Genomic DNA, 12,101 nt, shown 5'->3' with positions numbered 1-12,101 from the left:
GAGCGTCGGGAGAGAAAGGATGTGAGCCATCTCAGCGCACTGTCTTGTACGCCAGTGCTCTTCAGGCGCTGGACTAGGACCTGATGGCTGACGGTGTCGAATGCTGCGCTGAGGTCTAGGAGGACCACTGCCACTGATCCTCCTGTATCCATGATTTCCCTCGCCTTTTCTACTGCTGCCAGGAGGGCGGTGTCTGTGCCCTGACCTGGTCTGAAACCTGTTTGGGAGTTCTTTAGGCAGTGGTTTGTTTCCAGGAAGTGGGACAATTTTTTGTTTGCGAGCTTCTCTGCGACCTTACCTATCCAGGGGAGGAGCGAGATGGGTCGATAGTTGGATAGGTCCGTTGGGTCTAGTGACGGTTTCTTCAGCAGACCTTTAACCACGGCCTCCTTCCAGCTTTGTGGGACTGTTCCTTGGGAAAAGGAGGTGTTAATGAGGGTCGTGAGTCTAGCTGTGATGGTTCGTGCTATGTTTTTCGTGAACCGTACGGGGACTGAGTCACTGGGGGCTCCGCTTTTCGGGGCTGCTAGAGTGGTTGCCACTTCTTCTTCTGAGACTGGCCCGAAAGCGGTTAAACAAGGCGATTCAGGTTTGTCCATAAGATTGCCAGACGTGAGGGTACACTTCTTAGCGATTCCAGGGGTGGCCCGGTTAGTAGCAGGTAGGGAGGATAGGATTTTCTTGATTTTGCTATCGAAGAAATTGGCCAGGTTCACACATTTCTCCTCGGCTGCTTTGGGGTCTAAGGGTGTCTGCGGGGGGGCTGGGACATGGAGGAGCTCTTTAAGTATGGAAAAAGTCTCTTTAGCAGAGCACGAGGAATTCTGTATTCTCACCTCAAAGAACGAGCTTTTAGCGCTATGGAGGGCTTGTTTATACGCCTTCATGGCAGATTGATAGGCGTTTTTATCCGTCGCTGTTTTATTTTTTCTCCATGTTCGTTCCGTCTTTTTGCACTCTTTCCTAAGAATGTTCAAGGCCGGGGTGTACCAGGGAGCGTGATTAATCCTCTTAACGTGTTTAAGAGAGCATGTTAATGGAATGAGGTTGTCTAGGGGGTTGGTGAGCCAGCTGTTGAATTCCCTATCAGCGGTGTTAGGGTCAGCTGAGAGGGGGCCATCAGAATCCCTGAGCTTCGCTTCCCATTTTTCTGTATTTAACTTGTGCCAACGTCGGGTTAAAATCTTAGTTTTCTGTTTGGGGACCGAGGCGGGTTGATAGGCCCAGTGCATTGGGACCAGGAAGTGGTCGGTCCATGGGAGGGGGGTGGGGGCTTGGGTTTGGAGGTTCCTGATGTTGGTGAAGACTGGGTCTAGGAGATGCCCTTTCTCGTGAGTAGGTTTCGAGTTCAGGAGCTGGAGGTCAGCTGACGCGAGGTCTGCTAGAAGATTTGCGGCGGTGTGGTCTGCCGGATCTAGGAAGTGTAGGTTCAAATCCCCTAGGAGAAGAAAGTTGGGCGTTGCTATAGTTTTTAGCGGGATGAGATCCATCAAGGTGTTCGAGAAGTCACCTATTGAGCCTGGTGGTCGATATACCAGGAGACCCGATAGAGAAGTGGTAGGCGAGATCTGAAGGGAGAAATTACAATTTTCGCAGTCCTTGACCGTACCGTCGGTGATCCTGCAGCTAAAATGGTCTTTATAGAGGATGGCGAGCCCGCCACCTCTTCCAACTGGTCTATTGAGGCAGCAGATTTGGTATCCTGGGGGGGTTGCGTTGACCAAATCTGAGCCGTTGTTGGGGGTCAGCCATGTTTCGGTCAGGAATAGGGCGTCTAGCGAAAGGGTTAGGGTGAGAAGGTTTACCTCGTGTGAGTGCTTTACTAGCGACCTGCAGTTCAGTAGGCCCAGTCGAAGCGTGTTGCTCACTTTTGTGGTTTCAGGGGTGTCACATAGGGGGCATCCTGTGAACGGGGTGTCATCCTTCAGGATGTATTTACACTGTGGGTTTTTCTTTGTGTTCCAGAGACGAAGGGTATCCGGGGAGTAGGATAGGAGGGGCTGTGAATCGGGCATAGTGTCAGGTCCTAGGGCCGGCTGGGCCCAGACGGGCCCAGACGGGCTTGCCTTTGGCGCGCCTTCGGCGCGCTGACGGCGCGCCCGCTGCGCGTCCGGTAAATGCACATTTTTTATTTGGTGGAGAAGATGCGGGTGGGCGTGGCCTCGGGGTGGGCGTGGCCTGTTTACCTCGCCGTCAATGGCGGCGCAATTGTTACAATCCGGTTTCCTACGTTGCAGCGAGGGTCGCTGTTCGGCGCTTCTATCGCCTGTATTCGTGCAGGCAGGGGGTGAGTGAAGATTTTAAAAGCAAGAAGTAATGCGCAGAGTGAAAATCAAGAAACAATTTTTAAAAATACAAGGTGTCTCCCGGCTTCCGCCTCAGGAGATATACAAGGTCTGCTTTAGTGGCGCTGGAGGCAGCAAATTTATACTGTGGAGGGCGGGTGGGCGTGGCCTCGGGGTGGGCGTGGCCTGTTTACCTCGCCGTCAATGGCGGCGCAATTGTTACAATCCGGTTTCCTACGTTGCAGCGAGGGACGCTGTTCGGCGCTTCTATCGCCTGTATTCGTGCAGGCAGGGGGTGAGTGAAGATTTTAAAAGCAAGAAGTAATGCGCAGAGTGAAAATCAAGAAACAATTTTTAAAAATACAAGGTGTCTCCCGGCTTCCGCCTCAGGAGATATACAAGGTCTGCTTTAGTGGCGCTGGAGGCAGCGAATTTATACTGTGGAGGGCGGGTGGGCGTGGCCTCGGGGTGGGCGTGGCCTGTTTACCTCGCCGTCAATGGCGGCGCAATTGTTACAATCCGGTTTCCTACGTTGCAGCGAGGGTCGCTGTTCGGCGCTTCTATCGCCTGTATTCGTGCAGGCAGGGGGTGAGTGAAGATTTTAAAAGCAAGAAGTAATGCGCAGAGTGAAAATCAAGAAACAATTTTTAAAAATACAAGGTGTCTCCCGGCTTCCGCCTCAGGAGATATACAAGGTCTGCTTTAGTGGCGCTGGAGGCAGCAAATTTATACTGTGGAGGGCGGGTGGGCGTGGCCTCGGGGTGGGCGTGGCCTGTTTACCTCGCCGTCAATGGCGGCGCAATTGTTACAATCCGGTTTCCTACGTTGCAGCGAGGGACGCTGTTCGGCGCTTCTATCGCCTGTATTCGTGCAGGCAGGGGGTGAGTGAAGATTTTAAAAGCAAGAAGTAATGCGCAGAGTGAAAATCAAGAAACAATTTTTAAAAATACAAGGTGTCTCCCGGCTTCCGCCTCAGGAGATATACAAGGTCTGCTTTAGTGGCGCTGGAGGCAGCGAATTTATACTGTGGAGGGCGGGTGGGCGTGGCCTCGGGGTGGGCGTGGCCTGTTTACCTCGCCGTCAATGGCGGCGCAATTGTTACAATCCGGTTTCCTACGTTGCAGCGAGGGTCGCTGTTCGGCGCTTCTATCGCCTGTATTCGTGCAGGCAGGGGGTGAGTGAAGATTTTAAAAGCAAGAAGTAATGCGCAGAGTGAAAATCAAGAAACAATTTTTAAAAATACAAGGTGTCTCCCGGCTTCCGCCTCAGGAGATATACAAGGTCTGCTTTAGTGGCGCTGGAGGCAGCGAATTTATACTGTGGAGGGCGGGTGGGCGTGGCCTCGGGGTGGGCGTGGCCTGTTTACCTCGCCGTCAATGGCGGCGCAATTGTTACAATCCGGTTTCCTACGTTGCAGCGAGGGTCGCTGTTCGGCGCTTCTATCGCCTGTATTCGTGCAGGCAGGGGGTGAGTGAAGATTTTAAAAGCAAGAAGTAATGCGCAGAGTGAAAATCAAGAAACAATTTTTAAAAATACAAGGTGTCTCCCGGCTTCCGCCTCAGGAGATATACACTCCAGGAGATATACACTCACTCAGACAAAAATTGTCTGGTAGTAGGGAAGGCAGCGGAGAGCGGTTGAGTAGTCGAGACCAAGGTCTGCCCAGTTTTGCCACTCCTACCCCCGAGGTCTCAGAGGAGTAGTCACCTATATAAAGGGAGAAGGCCACGAGTGCATGGTCCGTCCAACATTGGCACAGGATGTCGGTGACCGCAGCCGATTGAGCGTCAGCAAAAATCAGGTCAAGAATATGGCCTCCCCTATGGGTCGCGGAGCAGACCAGTTGTTGCAGCTGGATGTCACCAAGGGCCTGACAGAGTGTCGTGAACGCCCCGTCCAAAGGACCCCCCTGCCATAGGTTAAAGTCACCCAGGACCAACAACTTAGAGTGGGTGTTGGAAAGGTCATAGATTAGGTCAAGAAAGTCTGATAAAGAGGGAGCCGAGCCCGGTGGCCGATAGCAGAGCACGCCTGAGAGCAGTGTTCCCTCCAGACCTCTAATGGAAAACCCCATCAACTCGAATCCCAACACCTCCCTGATTTTGAGCTGGAAAATACCAAGCTTCTCTCTATAGATGATACCAATTCCACCACCTCTGTTCTTCAGCCGAGGGGTGTGAATAATTTTAAAGCCTGGGGGACATGCAAGTCCCAATTCAACTAGGCAGTCCTCCCGAGTCCATGTTTCCGTAAGAAACAACAAGTCCAGCCCTGATGAATCGATCAGGAATGCAATCTCTGTATGATGTTTACACAGCGACCGCACATTCAGCAACCCACAGGACAGGGACTGAGATGGCGGGGAGCCAGAGGTCTTCTTAGGCACCGGCGTAAGTAATAAGGTGTGGCAACTTAGGAATTGACACCCAGGGCGCCAGCTGGCAACTAATACACAGCAGTCTCACATTTAGAGGTAGAGTCGCGGCTGAAGCTGTGTGCACCACCTCGTTGTGCCCAAAAGTCATTGCTGGGGGAAAAATATTTCTCTACCAGTCAGCAGCTAGGAGAGAATTCACATAGTGAGGAATCTGCAGGAACATGCATCTGTTAGGAAACCAAGACTCAAAGCAACCTGCTATACTAACCCCACCGCCGGCACCAACGACATCTCTCCCTCCCAAGACCTCTGCAACTCTCTATCCTCATTCTTCCAAAACAAAATCGCTGATATACATAATAGCTTTGAAAACCAGTCCGAAGATATGTCCACTCCACCCACTTCCTAACCAACACTGCCCACTAACCTCCTTTGCGCCTGGAACCCCATCACCACTGAAGACACTATCCACCTGATGAGCTCCATCCACTCAGGATCGCCAACCGACCCATGTCCACACCACATTTTCAACAAAGCAAGCTCCATCATCGCACTCCATCTCCGCGATGTCATCAACTGCTCCTTCAACTCCGCAACCTTCCCGGAAATCTGGAAACATGCCGAACTCAGCGCCCTTCTAAAGAAACCCACAGCAGACCCCAAAGAACTTAAGAACTACCGCCCCATCTCGCTCCTCCCTTTCCCCGCCAAAGTCATGGAGAAAGCCGTCAACAGTCAACTCGCCGCCTTCCTCGAATCCAACAAATCCCTCGACCCCTAACAATCCGGCTTCCGAGCCAAACACAGCACCGAAACCGCCCCCATCGCGGCAACAGACGACATCCGAACACTACTGGACAACGGAGAAACAGTTGCCCTCATTTTACTTGACCTCTCCGCAGCCTTCGACACAGTCTGTCATAGTACCCTCATACAACGCCTCAGCAACGTCGGAATACAAGGAAAAGCATTGGACTGGATCATCTCATTCCTAGCTGGAAGAACCCAGAGAGTCCGCCTCCCCCCTTCAAATCAGAGGCAACTGAAGTCATCTGTGGCGTACCACAAGGATCTTCACTCAGTCTCACCCTCTTCAACGTATACATGAGTCCCCTCGCATCAATCGCACGCCAACACAACCTCAACATCATCTCCTACGCAGACGACACTCAGCTGATCCTCTCCCTCACCAAAGACCCAAACACCGCCAAAACCAACTTACACCAAGGAATGAAAGAAGTAGCCGAGTGGATGAAGATTAGTCGTTTAAAACTCAACTCGGACAAAACGGAAGTCCTCATCTTAGGATCCTCCCCCTCTGCCTGGGACAACTCATGGTGGCCACCGGCCCTGGGAACCGCACCCACACCTACGGACCACGCACGTAACCTGGGCTTCATCCTAGACTCCTTCCTCTCGATGACCAGACAAGTCAACTCCGTCGCATCATCATGCTTCAACATCCTACGCATGCTTAAAAAAATCTTCAGATGGATCCCCACGAAACAAGAAAGACGGTCACTCACGCACTGGTCACTAGCCGATTGGACTAGGGAAACACCCTTTACGCAGGTACCACAGCCAAACTACAGAAAAAACTCCAATGCATCCAAAACGCCTCAGCCAGACTCATACTGGACATCCCTCGACAAGCTCACATTTCCGGCCATCTGAAGGATCTCCACTGGCTCCCTGTCAACAAGAGAATAACGTTCCGTCTCCTCACCCACGCACACAAAGCCCTCTACGACCTAGGTCCCGAATGCCTCAACACGCGACTATCCTTCTACACCCCTTCCCGCCAGCTACCATCGTCCAATCAGGCCCTCGCCGCAATTCCGAGAATTCACAGATCCACCATGGGAGGTAGATCCTTTTCCTACTTGGCGGCCAAGACCTGGAACTCTCTCCCCACCCACCTCCGCCTTACCCAGAACCACCTCTCCTTCAGAAAGCAACTAAAAACTTGGATATTTGATAAGTAAAGCACCTCCCTCAAGCGCCTTGAGACCCTCTGGGTGAGTAGTGCGCTATACAAATTTTGGAACTTGAACTTGAACTATCATTTAAGATGAAACAAATAGATTCTTACCTGTCGGTGTAGTTTTGCAACTTGAAGATCTTTCTGGATTCACTATGCGGTGCATTATTCCGCGGTCTAGTGGTAAGTCCGGAATCGTAGTCTTTTTTTTTTTTTCGTAGCCCAGGTGGGTGTCGACATCCCACCTTTTGGTGTCCTTCCTGCGATGTCAGCATGCTTCCTGTGGAAGCTCCCACCCTTGGGCACCATCTTCGGTTTCTTTTTTCTTTTCCCGTTTGTTTTCTGTTTCCGAATTGTATGGCAATGACTATATCTTTTTCTTTTACTGCTTTTCCTCTTTCCTCCTGAAGTTCCCTTAAAGTCTATTTTTTTATTTTATTATTTACCACCTACTTTCTCCAGCCTCGGAGGTGGGTGGGTTCGCTAGTGAATCCAGAAATATCTTCAAGCTGCAAAACTACACCGACAGGTAAGAAACTATTAGTTTTGCAGCGTGAATCTTTCTGGATTCACTATGCTGTGCATAGACTTCATAGTGGTTTGTTGTTATTATGGCGGCTGGGTGGAAGATGAGCTTGAGTTCTTGAATATGTGCTGAAGCACCTTCTGTCCCACTTGTGCTTCCTTGTTCATTTGTATGTCCACACAGTAGTGTTTTGTAAACGTGTGCACAGAAGCCCATGTTTTCACCAGGCATATGTCTTGAATAGGAGTGTTTGCCAGGAAGGCTATTGTAGCTCCCTTTTTCCTTGTTGAATGGGCTTGTGGCCCTTCTGTTAGTTCTTGTCCAGCTTGTTTGAGGCAGAATTGTATAGCTTGCGCGATCCATCGTGCTATTGTCCCTTTAGTAACAGCTTTGCCTATGAAACTTTCAGCAAAACATACAAAAAACTGTTTTGTTTTCCTGTGATCTTTAGTTCTCTCTATATAATGCATGACTGCCTATCTTGCGTCCAGAGTGTGCAGTGCTCTTTCTGCTTTTGTTGTTGGTTTCTGGAAGAAACTTGGTATCTGAATTGTCTGGTTGATGTGGAACTTGGACACCACCTTTGGCATTAAGTGTGGGTCCGTTCTCATCACCACCCTATCGTTGTGATTTTATATGTAGGGTTCCTGTAGCGTTAACGCCTGCAGCTCGCTTACTCTGAGCAGCGAAGTAATTGCCACTAGGAATCCAGTTTTTAACGTTAGCATTTGTAGTGAGCCTTTATGAATTGGCTCAAAAGGTGCCTTCATGAGTTCTGTCAGGACAATATTGAGGTTCCATGCAGGTGCTGGTAACCTTTTAGGTGGTGTGATCCTTTTTGCACCTTCCAAGAATCTTTTTACAATTATAGAAGTAAAGAAGCTTTTGCCGGTTTCTCCTCTAGTGTAGGCGACAATGGCTGCTAGGTGTATCCTTAGCGATGATGGGCTCAGGTTGGTCTCTAGCAGGTGCGTGAGATACTTAAGCACTGTAGTGGCTCTTGTCATCTTGTTGTGCAGTCCCTCCTTTCGGCACCATAATGTGAACCTCTTCCATTTGGCCACGTAGCACTTACTTGTGCTTGGTCTTCTTGCCTCTCGCAGTACCCTCAGGGTGCTCTCAGGTAGCTTTAGGTGTGCGAACTCTATGTCTTCAGGAGCCAGGCTGCTAGGCTGAGAGTTTCTGGCTCTGGATGCAACACCTCTCCGTTTTGCATGGAGAGTAGGTCTTTCCTTCTCCCATATTTGTGTGGTGCACTCTGTCATTTCCATAATCTGTGAATACCAGGTCTGCCTGGCCCACTGGGGTGCGACCAGTATCAGGGTCATGTTGCTTGCCCTGCACTTGCTGAGTACCTTGTGTATCAGGGGAATCGGCGGAAAAGCGTAGGCAAATGTCTTTGACCAGCTTATCCATATCCCCAGGGACCCCTACTCTGGTTGTCTCGATGCGAAGTGTTGGCATTTTGCATTCTGGTGTGTTGCAAATAGGTCTATTGACGGTGTTCCCCACCTGTCGAACAGCTTCTCTGTTTCTTGTGCATTCAGCTCCCATTCGTGTGAGGCTGATGTCTGTCTGCTGAGCCAGTCCGCTTCCACGTTGTCTGTTCCTGGCAGATGTATTGCCAGTAGATCTATCTTCAGTGGTATTGCCCATTTCTATATTTCCTGCGCTAGGTCTGACAGCGGGGCTGATTGTGTTCCTCCCTGTTAAGCCTCCTTCAACAGTGCCATAGTTCTCTTCTCGCTGGGGAACACCTTCCCCTGCACGGTGTTGATTTTTGCCCCCAGAAATATCTTGACTTGTTCTGGGTTTAACGAGGATTTCTTCCAGTGGATGGAGAAACCCAGGTCCATTAGTGTGTCTGTCACTATTTGAGCGTGTTGTTTGCACGTGTTGTATGATTTTGCCTTTATTAGTCAGTCGTCTAGGTAAGGGTATACGTGTATCCCTTCCCTCCTTAAGTGCGCTGCGACTGCTGCCAGACACTTTGTGAATACCCTCGGTGCTGATTTTAGTACGAAGGCCAATGCTGTGAATTGATAGTGATCTGAGTGGATTGCAAAACGTAGCAGATGTTTGTGACGTCTGTTCATTGGGATGTGTAGGTAGGCATCCTTTAGGTCTATGGTGACCATGAAATCCCCTGTTTGTATCTGTGGAAGTACTTCTTGCAGGAATGTCATTTCGAATTTTTGTGTCTTTATAAATTTGTTGAGTAACCTTAGGTCCAGGATGGGTCTCATTGTTTCGTCTACCTTGGGTACTAGGAAGTACGTAGAGTACACCCCCTTGTTCCTTTCCATGGGAGGTACAGGCTCAATAGCCTCCTTTAGTAGGAGCTCCTCTGCCTCCCTCTGAAGAAGCTCTAGTTCCTTCTTTGCTAGCTCTCTTTTCTTTGGTTTTATGCTTGGTGGTGTATTTTCTAACTCTATGCAATACCCGTACTGTATTGTGTTGATGATCCATTTGTAATTTTTATCCACTCCTGTGGAAAGTTTTAATCTTCCTCCCACTGGTGTTACGTGCTCGTGGTCTTTCGGTGCGGGACACTCCTGTTTTTTGCTTTTGTGCTCCACCCTTGGAGTTTTTTGTAGGGTGTGCACTATCAATGTGGGCGAGTCACTTGGAGGTGGTTTGCTGTCCACCCCTCCTGCTGTTTCCACGTCCACTCGCCCTCCCGCGAAAGGACTGGCCCCTATGTTGGTATTGCCACTGCTGTTTTTGCTGGCCTTGTTGCGTATGGGTGTCGCTTTGGTGGGAATGTTGGAAGGTCTGATGCGACGTACCGGGTTGGTTTCCCCCTCTCCTATGTGGTCTCCGTGACGGCGTCCCTCTCTTCGCTCCTCTCAATTGCAAGGCCCCCATGGATCTTGCGGTGTCATTATCCTTTTTGAGCTGTGAGAGCTTGTCGTCCACTGGTGCTCCAAACAGAGTTTCACCGTTGAACGGAGTGTTCAGGATGTTGTGCTGCACCTCCGGTTTAAAGCCTGATATTCTGAGCCAGGCTTGTCTTCTTTCCGTGATGCCCAGCATCATAAGCCTGCGGGCCGTGTCTGCCCCGTCCAGTGCTGTTTTTAGGCAAGAGTTTGCCAAGTTCTTCCCCTCCCCTACCAGGTGCGAAGCCCTTTGTTGGTATTCTTGAGGGAGGTGTTTCACCAACTGCCCCAGTTCCTCCATGATTTGGTAATGGTGTCTGTTGAGCAGTGCGTTTGAATTAGCCATGCGCCAGTGCATAGCGGCATTCCTTTCGATTTTTCTTCCTGTTAGGTCCATCCTTCTGCTCTCTTTGTCAGGGGGTGGGGCTGAAGTAGTTGGCCCAGTGGCCCTTCTTCTTGCTGTTGCCGTGATGATGGAATCAGCAGCGACCGTCCCCTGTATGTAGGGTGGGTCTTTTGAGGAGTGCTTGTATTTTTTCTCTGTCCTTGGCGTGACGGGTTTACAAGTAGCAGGCTCCTTAAATGCCTCTCTTCATTGCCCTGTGATGCTTTCAAGCATTAGCAGGTAATGGCTCCTAGTGTGCATAGGGAGTAGTGTTTCTACTAGGAAATTCCCTTTCAGCACTTCTTCCTCGAGCTTGACCCTGAACGCTGTTGCTGCGTTCTTGATGCACTCATTGTAAAGTCCAATGCCGTCTGGCGGTGAGGGCCTCGCTGGATATGTGTCCACCCCCTCTTCTGGACTCTCGGCTTCGATGTCCTGCCACTCTACCTCCTGTGTATCCGAGTAGGTCGATTCTTGGTAAACCCTCTGGTCGTCATCTCCCTCTTCTTCGTAATAGGGGGCATCATCTTCCTGATCAGCCAGATCTTCCAAGCTTTCCGACGCTGGCTCCTCGATTTCTTCCTCGACCCATTGTAGTACTGGTGACTTGGGCCTCGAAGGGATTGTGTAAGATTTCATTTTTTCTTCGAAATCTTACTTTCGCTGCAGGATGTTTTCCATCTCTGCTTCGAGTCTCCTCTTCTTCCTTTCCATCACCGCCACCTGGTCGGCGTCTAGTGGTTGTGCCGCTCTCTTTGGCGCGCTAGATGGCGTTGAGATGGTTTTCGGCGTCGAAACTGGTTTTGGCGGCGAGGCTGTTTTCGGTGTCGAGACTGGTCTTGTGTTTTCATCGTTGACTTCGAAGAAGTTTTCGGAGTCGAGCGCTTCTTTTCTTGGACGCTTTTTGACGACTTTGGTTGGTCGCCGTCCCTCGGCGCCAGGGAGTCCTTCTGTGAGGATCCGCTGGGCCTGGATGTTGCTGCGGACGCCGAAGTTCTTTCGGGGTTTTGCCCTCGTTTTTTCGAGAGTCTTGGGTAGACTGTCGAGAGTCTTTCGGGCCTTTTCGGGTCGTCGAGTCTCCTACCTTTTCTGTAGTTTTCTTATTATCGGTCTCTGCGACCGTGTAGCCGATGTCTTCTTCGGCGACGTAATCCTCCTCGTCGGTCGAGAGTCCCAGGTCTCGAAGGGACTGTGGTTGGCCCTTGCCCTGCATGGTGTAGTTTGCTATTCTTTGCCTCTCTCTCACTCGAAGGGTCTTCGGCGTGAATGCGGAGCAGGCGTTGCAGTCCTTGCTTATGTGGTCGATCGGCAGGCAGAAGTTACAGATTTGGTGTTGGTCCTTCTGCGCCTACTTATGATGGCAGTTGCGGCAGAATTTGAATGGTGTGTTGTCCATGTCTTGTGTTCAGGGGGGTCCCCTGATTGCGCATTCTCCTCTGGACGTCGAATTTGGTTTAAAATGTTCTCTTTTCGTTGTCATTTCGATGGTGTAGTCTTCCTTCGTCTTCTCCAATGTTTTTACTCCAAAAACTCGAGTCTTGCTTCTTCTCTCCTAATCTCTGAAGCCCTCTCGGGAACGATCCAGACCCAACGGCGGAAAAAAGAATCTGAAGATGGCGCCCAAGGGTGGGAGCTTCCGCAGGAAGCATGCCGACGTCACAGGAAGGA

At 50.5% G+C, this 12,101-nt stretch overlaps 1 protein-coding gene across 2 annotated transcripts in view; it reads right to left on the bottom strand.

The window, feature by feature from the left end:
* Positions 1 to 12,101, bottom strand: part of PUM2 (pumilio RNA binding family member 2) — a 755,055-nt gene that overhangs the window by 193,571 nt on the left and 549,383 nt on the right. The window lies entirely within an intron of this gene.

Source organism: Lissotriton vulgaris, chromosome 6 (genome assembly GCF_964263255.1).
Source record: "Lissotriton vulgaris chromosome 6, aLisVul1.2, whole genome shotgun sequence".
Classification (NCBI taxonomy): domain Eukaryota; kingdom Metazoa; phylum Chordata; class Amphibia; order Caudata; family Salamandridae; genus Lissotriton; species Lissotriton vulgaris.
Note: the sequence above shows the minus strand (reverse complement) of the source record. Positions and strands in the feature narration are given on the sequence as shown.